This window comes from Eschrichtius robustus, chromosome 2 (assembly GCF_028021215.1).
Source record: "Eschrichtius robustus isolate mEscRob2 chromosome 2, mEscRob2.pri, whole genome shotgun sequence".
Taxonomy (NCBI): Eukaryota; Metazoa; Chordata; class Mammalia; order Artiodactyla; family Eschrichtiidae; genus Eschrichtius; species Eschrichtius robustus.
The window spans coordinates 124,538,862-124,551,671 of NC_090825.1; the positions used below are offsets into that span (position 1 = coordinate 124,538,862).

The 12,810-nt window shown below is 38.4% G+C and overlaps 1 pseudogene; it reads left to right on the plus strand.

Annotated features, from left to right (window-relative positions):
* Positions 1-12,604, plus strand: part of LOC137758934 (eukaryotic translation initiation factor 3 subunit E pseudogene) — a 28,874-nt pseudogene extending 16,270 nt beyond the window's left edge.
* The last annotated feature ends 206 nt before the right edge of the window (positions 12,605-12,810 follow it).

Here is a 12,810-nt window from a genome sequence, read left to right on the forward strand (position 1 = left end):
TGTCTGCTTCAATTCAAGGAAATCTTTGCTTTCAGGTTGCCGGATGACATGCAAGTCTAGTCAGGCTTCAGTGCTTTCTTAAGGTGTGAATCCAAGAGTCTATTCCCTGGAATTTGGAGGCATGAGGGTTGTTAGCAGGACCTGATAAGGGCCTTTCCAGTAAGGTTGAAGAGAGTCTTTCTGGAGGTGTTTTTTCCAATAGATGAAATCTCCAGGTTGCAAGGTGTGATACTTAAGGTCTTTATCTCCTGAGAGTGCACTCTGAAAAGACTGCTCTACTAGAACATGATTATTTTTAATAGAAGCAATTAGACGTTTCCAATAGTGGAGTATCTCTCCTTTTATCAGTTGTAGGTCACAAGAGGCAGGGACCAAGTGCATTGGATGTCCTGTGACTATCTCAAAGGGCGAGAGCTTATGAGTTCCAAAAGAGGTGGATCTAAGATTTAGAAGGACCAATGGCAATGCTTTCGGTCAGGGTATTTGGAGGGCCTTTACAAATTTTGCCCGCTGAGTCTTAATAATGACATTATTGTGTTCAGCTAAACCAGAGGATTGAGGGCACAGTGGAAGTGTAAAACCGGTCAAATAATGTTGACTTGTTGAATACCTGACCAGTAAAATAGGTTCCTTGAACACTATAGAGTTTAAGAGGAGTTCTTCAGGTAAGGATAATCTTTTCCAAAAGGACTTTAACCACAGAAGAGGCAGTAGTCTATTTGCAAGGGAAGGCTTCAGTCCAGTGTGAAAGCATACAGACCATGACTAAAACATATTTATATCCGTGAGATGGAGGAAGTTGTAAGAAATCCATTTGCCAGACCATGAATGGTCCATTAGGCAGTTTAGCATGTCAGGGAGCAGTACCAACATGCTTCCCTGGGTTGTACTTTGGACAAGTGGGACAAGTAAGGAGGGCACTTTTTGCAGCTTTGTTCATGTTTCCCTACCAATATTGATTCATGAATGCTATTATTTTGTCAGTAGACCAATGGTTTAATGCATGTAGAGTGGTTAGAAGTGGTAATTTTAGAGTCTCCAGCAGGACTGAATTGTTATTTGGCCCAAACCAGAGCTTTTTCTTTGTATCAAACCAAAAGTTGTTGAATTTCCAATCTTGGTTTTTTTCTTTTCTGAGGCCAATTGTTGGGCTTCTCTAGTCAATTTTTCTAAGTTATCATTTGGGGAAATATCCCTCTGGACCATTGCAGAGTTTTGGCTGCTGTTGGTCCCTTTAAGGTCAGCATTCTTTGCAGAAACATCAGCTAGGTGATTTCCTTTAGCTTCCAGAGATCCAAATTTAGAATGCCTTGGAATCTTCATAATAGCAAAAGTGACAGGTAAAATATTGTATCTAAAAATTCCTGAACATAGGGGCCATTTAAAATTTTATTTCTGTTGGAAGTAAGGAAGCCATATTGTTCTCCCAACATTCCAAAACCATGAGCTGCTCCAAAAGCATATCTACTGTAAGTAAAATATTGGCAGTTTTGCCCTTCACTAAAGTGAAAGCCCATGTAAAAGCATATAATTCAACCTGTTGGGCTGAAGTAGCCATAGGTAGAGACGCTGTCTCAACAATATCAAAAGGAGTGGCAATAGCATATTAATTATCATTGTCATATTTTTAAATAACAACCATCAGTAAATCATGAGAAGTCAGTGTTACCAAAAGGTATTTCCTGCAGATCATCATTAGGAGTAAGGAAGTGAGCCATCAGCATTAAGCAGTTGTGAGGGACTTTGTTGGTGACAGAGGGGAGAAGAGTAGCAGGGTTAATGTTATTACAATGTTATTATTAAAAGAGTTATGTGAGCATCAGTTTGAAAAAAGGACTTCATAGGAGGTGAGGTGACTGGTTGAGAAATATTGAGTGTGATGGGAGTTTAGGAGCCTTCTACTGCATGAGGTACAAAAATGGTTAAAGGAGATCACACAAAGATTTTCTCAGTGGTCTTAACCAAAAGGGCAGTGGCAGTGATGGCTCTAGGGCAAGGAGGTTATCTCCATGCCACAGGGTCCAGTGGTTTGTTATGGGTCGATAGAGGTCCCCGTGTTTTTGATGAGTATTCCAAAGGCATTCCAATTCTTTTTATTTATATACAAAAAGGAAAAAGGTGATCTGATAATTGGCATGCTCAAGGGCAGGTGGGTTCACCAAACTCTTCTTTAAAGCCTTAAAGGTGATGTCAACTGGTTCTTTCCATAAAATTGTGTTGGCATTGTTATTCTTTAGTAAAACACAGAGGTTTGGCCATAAGAGAGAACTTTGGAATCCAGTTCCAGCGATAACCAACGAGCCTGAGAAAACTTCACAGTTGGTGCTTAGTTCGGGGGTTTGGGAAACTTAGGACACCATGCTATCTGGATCTAGGTGAAGTCCTTGTTCTGATAGCAGATGCCATAAATATAAAACCTAGGCTTGGGCAAACTGCAACTATTCCTTGGTGATCTTATGTCCTTTGAAGGCTAAAAGCTTTACCAAGTGGATACTGTCTCTGTGAGAAGGCTTGAGAATGAGAGTGAAGAAGTAAATCATCCACATATTACAAAAAGTAGAACCTCTAGGGAACTTTATTTCATCCAGATCAGCCTTCAGGATTTGTGAGAAATAAGGACTCTCAGTAAAACCCTGAGGTGTTACTGTCCAGGTGAATTGTTTTTCTTCCCAAGTGAAGGCAAAAGGTATTGGCTACCTTCATCAACTGGAATACTAAAGAATGCACTGCATACATCAATTATAGTAAGGAATTTTCTTCCAGTGGGAATGGATGTTAATAACATATGAAGGTTAGGAACGACAGGGTATCGAGGGATAACAATGATGTTTATAGCTCAGAGGTCCTGAACAAACCTGCACCCCTGGCCCTTAGGTTTTCTCACTGTTGTGGGAGTATTACAGGAACTAGTACCAAGGATAATGAGGTCTTGAGCCTTATAATCTTCTACTATGGGCTTTATGCTTTGAAGGGCTTCTTAACTCATAGGGCATTGATTCATTATGGGGAGAGCTTTTGAGGGATCTATCTGAATCTTGATGGGAGATGTGCTATGAATTTTGCCAATATCAATTGGAGATTTTGCCCATAAGAAAGGTAGTTGTTGATTCAATAGAGACACGTGGTCAGTGTTTCCAGAATGAGCTCTAGTATAGTCAGAAATGGAGAAAATAAAGATGTAAAAGCATCATTTAATTCATCTGGTTGGCTGCTTTGATTTTTTACTGTCAAATTCTAGACTTATTTTCCCTGTTTGGGAGAAAGAAATTCCAGTATGATATTTCTCTAAGAAGTCTGTGCCTATAAATGGATAAGGGCAGCGGGACTAAAGAGAGAAGGGTATGTATCTCTCAAGGGGCCTAAACAAAAGACAACAGGTTCATGGACAGGAACCTCTTAAGGTTCATTAGAGATCCTCTGTATTTGAGTTATTTTAGTACTCCAAGGCAGGGGCTGCTTTATTATAGTGGGGTTGAGCACCAAGAGTGTGGCTTTGGTGTCAGTTAGAACTGGAAGAGATTCATCCCTAATCTGGAAAAATGTTTCTCCAAGCTGATGAATAGAAGGGAATGGGGAAAGCCCTGTCATTTAAAACTGGGAGGATGTTAGAAAGGCTGAAGGCACCTGAAGTGCTTAAACTTGTAACAATCTTTTTTTCCATTGTTCTGGCTCTTTGCAATAATAGCAGAAAACAAGAGGGTTTTGATATTTTTTAGGGACCTTCATTTGCTAAAGTTGAAGGTTAAGAATTTTATCTGTCCTGATGGATGCATAAAGGTGTGGTATATATATACACACACGCATATATAATATATATACATATACAATATGTATATATAATTTATAATATAATGTATGTAATAATACATATAATATGTATCATATATATAATGGAATAGTACTCAGCCATAAAAAAGAATGAAATACTGTCATTTGCAGCAACATGGATGAACCTAGAGATTATCATACTAAGTGAAGTAAGTCAGACAGAGAAAGACAAATACCATATGATATCACTTATATGTGGAATCCAAAATATGATCCAAACAACTTATTTACAAAACAGAAACAGACTCACAGACATAGAAAACAAACTTACAGTTACCAAAGGGGAAAAGGGGGGATAAATTAGGAGTTTGGGATTAGTAGATATAAACTACTCTATATAAAATAGAAAAACAACAAGGTCCTACCGTATAGCACAGGGAACTATGTTTGATAACTTGTAATAACCTATAATGAAAAAGAATATATATGTACATATATGTATAACTTAATCACTTTGCTCTACGCTAGAAACTGACACAACATTGTAAATCAGCTATACTTCAATTTTTAAAAAATCCTAAAAAAGAAATAGAGAATTTTAGCTGTCTTCCTTTGAGGTGATTCATCCACAGTGAGAGAGAACTGGTTTGTCAGATTAACTAAATCTGGAGTGGACATAGTTTCCCATTCCATCCTGGTTCTTTTTACTAGAAGGGCAAGGTCCTGGTTCAGCCCATGAATAACCCATTTTGACATAAACTTAAAAGCTACCTGGGTGGAATCAACATCTGAAGGAAGACCAGAATTTTCTTTAAAATTAATCTGAAGTTGATTGTAATAGTCACGACAAGATGCATCAGAATTTATGTGCAAGCCTGAATTTTGGTCCAATCAGTAGGCTTTGGAAACGCCCTAAAAATTACTGGATGAAGTCTCCCACCCATTGCCTGAGCCTAATCGTATAATAAGTTAGCAGGCTGGTCTCCCAGTTGTAATTTTAGAGACTTTTCAGAATGTTCCCAATTAGTGATTTTCATCCAATGCTGGGCTGGCCTTCATTGACAAGCATATGAACTAGCTGACATAAGTCAGAGAAACTAGGTTGATAGGTCTGAATGACTGCATTAAATTCCTCAGCACATCGGCGAGGATCTTCAGTTACTTTGGGAAAATCTTTGACTGTGGCTCACAGTTTAGCTTTAGTCCAGGAAATATAAGAAATTAAGTGTTTGTCTCCGGATCCTCAGAAAGCTTAATTTTAAAAGGGCACATTCTGATAAGTTCAGAGGCAAAGGAAGTGAGGTCAGTTTCTGAGAAAAAAGGAAGTTCAGTGAAAGAATTCGATGGGGGAACTGAGGGTATAGGGCTGTAGGTGGCCTGGAAAGAAAGGAGGAGGATGGCGCCAGAGGCAGGGCTTGGGCACAAGGAATGGAGGGGAGAGACACGACGGCCCTGGAGGAAGAACCAGGGGTGAAGCAGCCAAGGAGGAAGGGCCTGTGGCTTTTGGGGCCATTTTCACTTTCTTTAATCCTTTCTTTGTGTCAGTTAATCTTAAAATCTTATTTTGCAGAGAGGCAATTTTAGGCTCCTGATAAAGTTTGGAATCCTCAAAATACAAATCGAAATAGACATTCTATTTAGTTTGAGACATTTTAGAGCTATGGTAGTCCAGTTTACTTTTAAGAAGAGTAAGTTTGGGGATTTCAAAATTCCTCTTAATGGCCACTGATATTCCAAATTGCCTTTGGTTATGTTGGCTCCTTTAGTTGGAAACGCACTTGAGGAAAGACTGTGGTTTTTAAACATAAAATCAGCTCAAATCCCTGTAGGGGAGTGCCCTCAAAATACTTAGATAACTGCGGTCCCATTCTCATAAGTTTTTCTCTAGAGTAACAGAATAATTTTCAAACCATCTAAATAGTTTTCAGCTCAAACAGCTTATAGCTCAAACAGTTCAAATATCTCTAACAACCTGTAGGCCTAATACCAGCCATTTCTAAGAGAACAGTCTGGTCCTAGAGGAACCTAGCTGAAGCCTTCTCAGCTCAGTTCCCGTAGAACAGCCCTCATTCCAAAAAAAAAAAAAAATGGCCAAAGGCTGAACCAGTCCCAACTGGAACAATCTGATTTCAAATCAGATTGAAGTGCCAAATGAGCACACGCATATAGAACAAGGCCTTAATTAGAAAAGATGAAACCTTAAAACAGATCTCAAACAAACCCTAGAGAACTTCAAAATGCCAAGGGGGGAAGCTTGGATCCAGGAGAAAGACATACCTTTAAACCCCATGGTCAGGGAGAAAAACAATGAGCAACAATGGGTTCAGTGCGGGTACTGCACCTGTTTCTCACCAGCTCTGGAGTCATTGGGGGGGTCTTCTCTAAATTCCTGTATGTGCCACCAAAATGTTGACCTAAAATAAACAGACTGCCAGCTATTTCTCCAGTAAAAATGGGCTTATTTGGGATTAGAATTGCAATTTGGCGCCTGCAACCATGGCTAGCAATCCACATGCAAGTCCCTACACAGCAAGGAGAGAAGAACCCCTTTATAGAGGGGAAAAGGAAGTTGGGAGGGCTGTAGTAAACAAAGAGTCCATGGATTTTCATTGACTGAGTTGTTGCCAGGAAAGAAGAAGAGTCTTTCTACTTTGTGTTGGTCTCTGCTATCGTTGCAGGGCACGAGAGCTCCCCGTTCTGGTCTCCCAACTCCATTTAATTGAGGTTTTGGTTTATTAATTTTTTATACCTTTGATACATAAAAGTTTTTAATTTTGATGAAGACTAATTTAATGTTTGTTTTGTGGCTTATGCCTCCAATTCTAACTTTTGAGGGGAGGTGACTTTGCTTAGTTCAATCATAGGGGAAGCTACGGTGCTTAGGTGTGTGGGATTCCATTCACTGATAAGTGGTGGCAGAAGCACTTAGGAGAGAAGGTTAACTGATGTACCCAGTGTTAACACAGCTAGTAAAGAGCAGAGGTGAGACTTATACCTGATGTTAAAACCAGTAATCTTACCTTAAAAATCTCTCCAAATGACCTTCGGCTATCTAAGCTAATAAAGGAACTGAATGTGAAAAAATAAAAAAAATAAATAAAACCAGGAATCTTCACTTCTCTAATTATGCAGAGAAGAAATTATTATGGTGAACTCAAGATGATCAACTTTCTCTCAAAGAGTGGGTAGCATTTAGATAAAGAGGAGAAAGGAAGAACTTTTCTTTGTACGGGAATCTTGTTTGTAGAAGACTTATTCGAATAGAGCAGATCAGTATGAAAAAGGAATGACAAATCCTAGCACTACCTCAACTTCTTTGTTCCATGCATTTCACCCTGATGCCTTAGGCCTTATTAGATGTCCCCAATACTTAGGAGGGTTGCTGTTATCACTAATTATGGACACAAGAGGGTGCTAAAAGATCTCTCTTCTGGTTCTTTAGGCCCAGGTGTAGAACGTTCTCTTTCCTTTAATGCTCATTCCATTTTCAGAAAAGAACTTTGATTACAAAACTCAGGAAAGACTTAATAGAAATAATGAAAATACAGCATAATATCAAATGTTTAGGTTTCAAGGTTAACTGAAGTATAGTTCCAGTGTCGCTGATTATTTTGTACCATTTTAGATGAATGTAATAGAATTTCAAAGCTAGAAAGAACATTTGAGATTATCTTTCCTTTTTTCCTTCCTGCTCCCCTCCCTCCCGCCACCCCTTCCTTCCTTCCTTCTTCCTTCCAGGGACACTTTGTTAAATAGAATCTTTTCAGTTTGGAAAAAATAAGCAAAATATAAGCAGAACTGTTCTTCTTGAAATGGAGGTAAGATGCTGAAGCCCAGTCTCTGATCTTACCTTTGCCACCATGACAGGCCCGGAGGCACGTCTGTTAACCCCAAGGTGCCACATAAAAGAGCTTGTAAAATCATTGCTGAAAGTCAGGTGGTTGGCAAACTGCATTCTTGAATCAAATCCTGCCCCCTGCCTGTTTTTGCACTGCCTGTGAGCTAGTTTTTACATTTTTTAACAACAGGGAAAAAGTCAAAAGAAGAATATTTTATAATGCATGAAAATTATATGAAATTCAATTTCAGTGTCCATAAATAAGGTTTTATTGGAACACAGTGATGTTCATTCATGTATATATTGCCCAAGGTTGTTTTTAATGCAATAATTGAAGAGTTGAGTAGTTGCAACGGACACTGTATCTCAGTTTCTTTAATAGATGTAAAATGATATAAGGTAATAATTATAATAAAGTATTGTTAGATTTGTAACAGATATGATATAATATGTATAACATAATAGCACAAAAAGGGGAAAGAGGGAATAGAGCTATATAAGAGTAACATTTCTATCTCACTTTGATTACATTAGTATAAATCTGAAGTAAGTTGTGATAAATTAAAATATATATAGTAAGCCCTAGAGCAACCACTAAACAAACAATAAAAGAAACCCTAAAAATGGTAAAAAAAAAAAAAATCAGTGAAGGAATTAAAATGTTACACTACCAAATATTTACTTAATGCAAAAGAAAGCAGTAAAGTAAGAATACAGGAACAAAAGGATATAAACAAATAGAAAAAAAATAATTCATATAAATTCAACTATATCAATAATAACATTAAATGTGAATGGATTAAACAATCCAGTCAAAAGGCAGAGATGTCAGACTGGATTAGAAAACAAGATCCAACTACATTCTGTCTACAGGAGACACCTTTAGATTCAAAGATATGAATAGGTTAAAAGTAAAAGGATGGAAAAAGATGTAATATGCAAACAGCAACCATAAAAACTGGAGTGGCTATACTAATATCAGACAAAATAGTCTTTAGGACAGAGTATATATGGACTGCAAAGCCTGAAGTGTTTACTATCCGGCACTTTACAGAAAAAATTTGCTAACTCCTGTTCTAGATGCTTATGATGACTCACTGGGATACAGGAAAATATATTAAAGTTTTGACTACATTTTAGAAGTCTAATTATTTAGAAACTTTTTGTGTTATGTTTTATACTATATATAATATATTGGGGTTGAATGTATATTCTTTATAAATAAATAAAATAGACATAATTTCACGTGCATGTGCAGAAATGTTTTTCTGATCGAAGTGTATAATCAAGTACTTTTGGAAACCACTCTAGTCTAACTGTATTGTTTTACTTGGGGGAAAAATAAAATCCAGAGTGATGAAATGATTGTTCAAGATCCCAGAGCAAGTTATTGGCAGATAAGCTACAGGCTCCTTGCCCCTTTCACTGCCCACCCCATCTTTTGCTGTCCTCCAGCTTGGGGTTTCTGAAGTAAGGCTCACCTGTGGTGACTGCAGATTCTCTCTAGCACTAGACCTACTACTATGTAATACATTCACAAGCCTTTTTCCTAGTCTTTTAGTGAACCTTGGTATGCGCTGGCCATGTGAGTGCTCTTTGGGCTCAAGCAAGAGGTTGAGGCATACCCTAAATTCAACCCAAATATCTTCCCTGAGCTTGTACATATCTCATAGACATATGAAGTAGAAATCTGCACACATACTGCATGGTACAAATATCCTTTGATTTAGGAATGTGGTGTCAGGAACAAGATAAGAAAAGTTTCTGTGGTTGACTTTGGACTTCACTAGTTGGGATGACACAGCTTATTTAGGAAAGTCACAAGTCAAGTGGGACACACACAAAAAAATTGTGCACATTCAAAAGGAGGTCCAGGATAATGAAAAAATAAGAAACACCATGTCTGTGAAGAAGAGTAGAAGAAACTGGGTGGTAACTTTGCTCAAAGATGACTCAGGTGCCCAAATAATTATCTTCAAGTATCTTAATGACTGTCCTGGAAAAGGAGGAAGTTAGCTGTTTCGTAAGCCCAGATCTAGGACCTATGGTAGAATTTGCTGGGATTTAGGCTTGGGTTCACTAGCTGGAGATGTCCAATGATGAACTGGGTGTCATATAGACTTTGACATCAGAGAGAAGTGAGAATAATTCCTGGCTTCATCTCTTATTGCCTATTTGACCCTGGGGATTATGGTTATGGAGAAGAATAATATATTGCAATATTGTATGTATAGCCCTCTTTTTTCCCTCTCCTACATGTCCTTGAACCTCATGCAGCCAACTGCCAGTTTATACTGTCAGGATTTTGAAATTCAAGGCTGAGAGAATAGTTTGAGAAAAGGGATTCTGAGTCTGGCTTTTAGAATCTAAGGCCAGAATGTCTGGAAGGAAGTAGAACACAAAGTATACGCTGAAATCGTAGGTTTGGAAATATAAAGTAGGAGTTACGCAGCACTGCCCACTAAGACCAAAAAACAATTCCACGGGCTGGAAGTTAATGTGTGGAGGAAAGACAGTGTTGAGGGAGGAGATTGGTGGAGTCTAGCCTGCCTGGGACTCAACATACCTAAGGGAACCAGGGGGAGAGCTGTGGAACTGTCACTAAGACTCATCAACTACCAATAGAGAGACACCATCTATCACAAGGTGGGAGTCAGATCATTAATGGATATCATGGGATCACATTAGGCATTTGGACCAGTGTCGTGAATCGTCAATGCCATACAGCTGTCCTCATTACATCTTGTAAAGACCTCCTAATGAAACACTAGCAGAGTGCTGGTCATTGTCCTATGAGAGTTGCAGCTCTTTGGGACCAAAATTTTGCTCAGCTCTCTTCTACTTTCCCTGTGTGGAAACAACTCTTATTCACTAGGTATATTCTAAGGTGTTGCTTTGATGACAGGATGTCTCCTGAACACCTGTAGGAGGAGAGATCGTGTGGAAGGGAATCCTCACATCGGTACCTTGGTAGGAATGAATAGAACTGGTTTGAGATCCTGCCTGCTCCAACCCAGTTGCATTAAAAACAGCAATTCCTGTTACATGTTAACCATACTTTTACCTTTCCATGTGGTTACAGTTAACTTTCCTAGACCTTTTTTGCTGTTGTTGTAAATTATAACATTAATAATTATTTTATAAGTTTGCTCTGAGGTTAAATGAGATAATGCATAAAAATATTAGCACATTGATTGTCTTAGGATATGTTCAATAAATGGAAGCTGTTAGTATTATTCAAGAGGTGATGAGATCATAATCCCTTTAAGTGTTCTTATGAAACTGAGGGACCACTTGGTGTTTATGTGGTAAGGATATTAACATTTCTGAATGTGATAGTGGTCTCAGAGACTCATTTGTCAGTTTAGATCCAGTGTTTTTCTACCTGCTGTGCATGGGCTAGTACAGACTGGCTGTATAGCATAGCCTCAGATAGTGTTAAAATATACATAAGTCTGGGCCCAAATCCAGATAATCTGATTTAGTAGATCTAGAGAAAGGCTCAAGATTCTGTGTTATTAACAAGCAGTTTCCTTCTGGAGGCTCTAGGAGAGAATCCATTTCCTTGCCTTCTTCAGGTTCTAGAGGCTACCCACATTCTTTGGTTCACTGCCCTACATCACCCCAACTTCTCCATCCATTGACAAAGCTCCCTTTCTGACTCTGACCCTCCTACCTCCTTGTTATAAGGACCCTTATAATTACATTGGATCCTCCAGGATATTCTAGGGTTATCTTTCCATCTCAAGATTCTAAACTTAATCACATCTGCAAAGTCTCTTTTGCCATGTAAAGCAACATATTCACAGATTCTAGGGATTAGGATGTAGATACCTTTGGGGGGTCATTATTCTGAAAATCATAGAGGATAACGTTTTATAGGACTGTCAGCTACACGAGAAATCCCTAGATGACTTCATTCATTCCCACCTAGTAAGTCCATGTGTTGGGGGATTTTTCTTCTACACTACCACCCCTCTTAGTATCTGTTTCTTTGGTATACAAGTGTCCCAGAAGGCTGATTTAGACTTGACAATTCTATATTTAGGTACACCCTAAAGGTATGCAGAATTCCAATATAAATGTGGAAACTACTCTGGAGCAGCAGAATATCTTTACTTCTTTAGAGTGTTGGTTCCCACAATGGACAGAAATGCTTTGAGTTCACTCTGGGGAAAACTGGTCTCTGAAATCTTAATGCAGAATTGGAAGGCAGCCATGGAAGACCTTACGTGGCTAAAAGAGACCATAGATAATAATTCTGTGAGTTTGCCACTCTAGTCTCTTCAGCAGCAAACATGCTCATTCATTGGTCTCTACAGTTTTCTTCAATCACCCCAAAGGACGTGATAACATTATTGATCTCTTCCTTTACCAGCCACAGTACCTTAATGCAATTCAGATGATGTGTCCACATATTCTCCGCTATTTGACCACAGCAGTCATAACAAACAAAGATGTTTGAAAACGCCGGCAGGTGCTAATGATCTGGTCAAAGTTATTCAACAGGATTCTTACACATATAAAAAACCCATTACAGAGTTCGTTGAGTGCTTATATGTTAATTTTGACTTTTATGGGGCTCAGAAAAAGCTGAAGGACTATGACTCAGTGCTAGTGAATGATTTCTTCTCAGTGGCTTGTCCCGAAGAGTCCACTGAAAATACCCGTCTCTTTGTACATGAGACTTTTTGTTGCATTCATCAGTGTATCAACATTAACATGTTGGCAGATAAACTGAACATGACTCCAGAAGAAGCTGAAAGGTGGATTGTAAATTTGATTAGAAATGCAAGATTGGATGCCATGATTGATTCTAAATTAGGTCATGTGATTATGGGTGACCGTGCAGTCTCACCCTATCAGCAAGTGATTGAAAAGGCCAAAAGCCTTTCATTTAGAAGCCAGATGTTGGTCATGGATATTGAGAAGAAACATAATCAGAATAGTAGGTCAGAGGCTCCTAACTGGTCAACTCAGGACTTTGGCTTCTACTGAAGAACTGTGCAGAAAAAATATAAAAACTATAAAAGAAAGGTGAAATAATAAAACCATTATATAAACGTGAAACATTTTGGAAACAATTAACATAATGAGTATAAATTGTGGAGAATTTGAATAAAATTGGCTGTTTTTCATTAAAACAAAATACTTGACAATTCTAGGGTATGCTGGATGGGAACAGAACAATCTTAAGGGTCAAG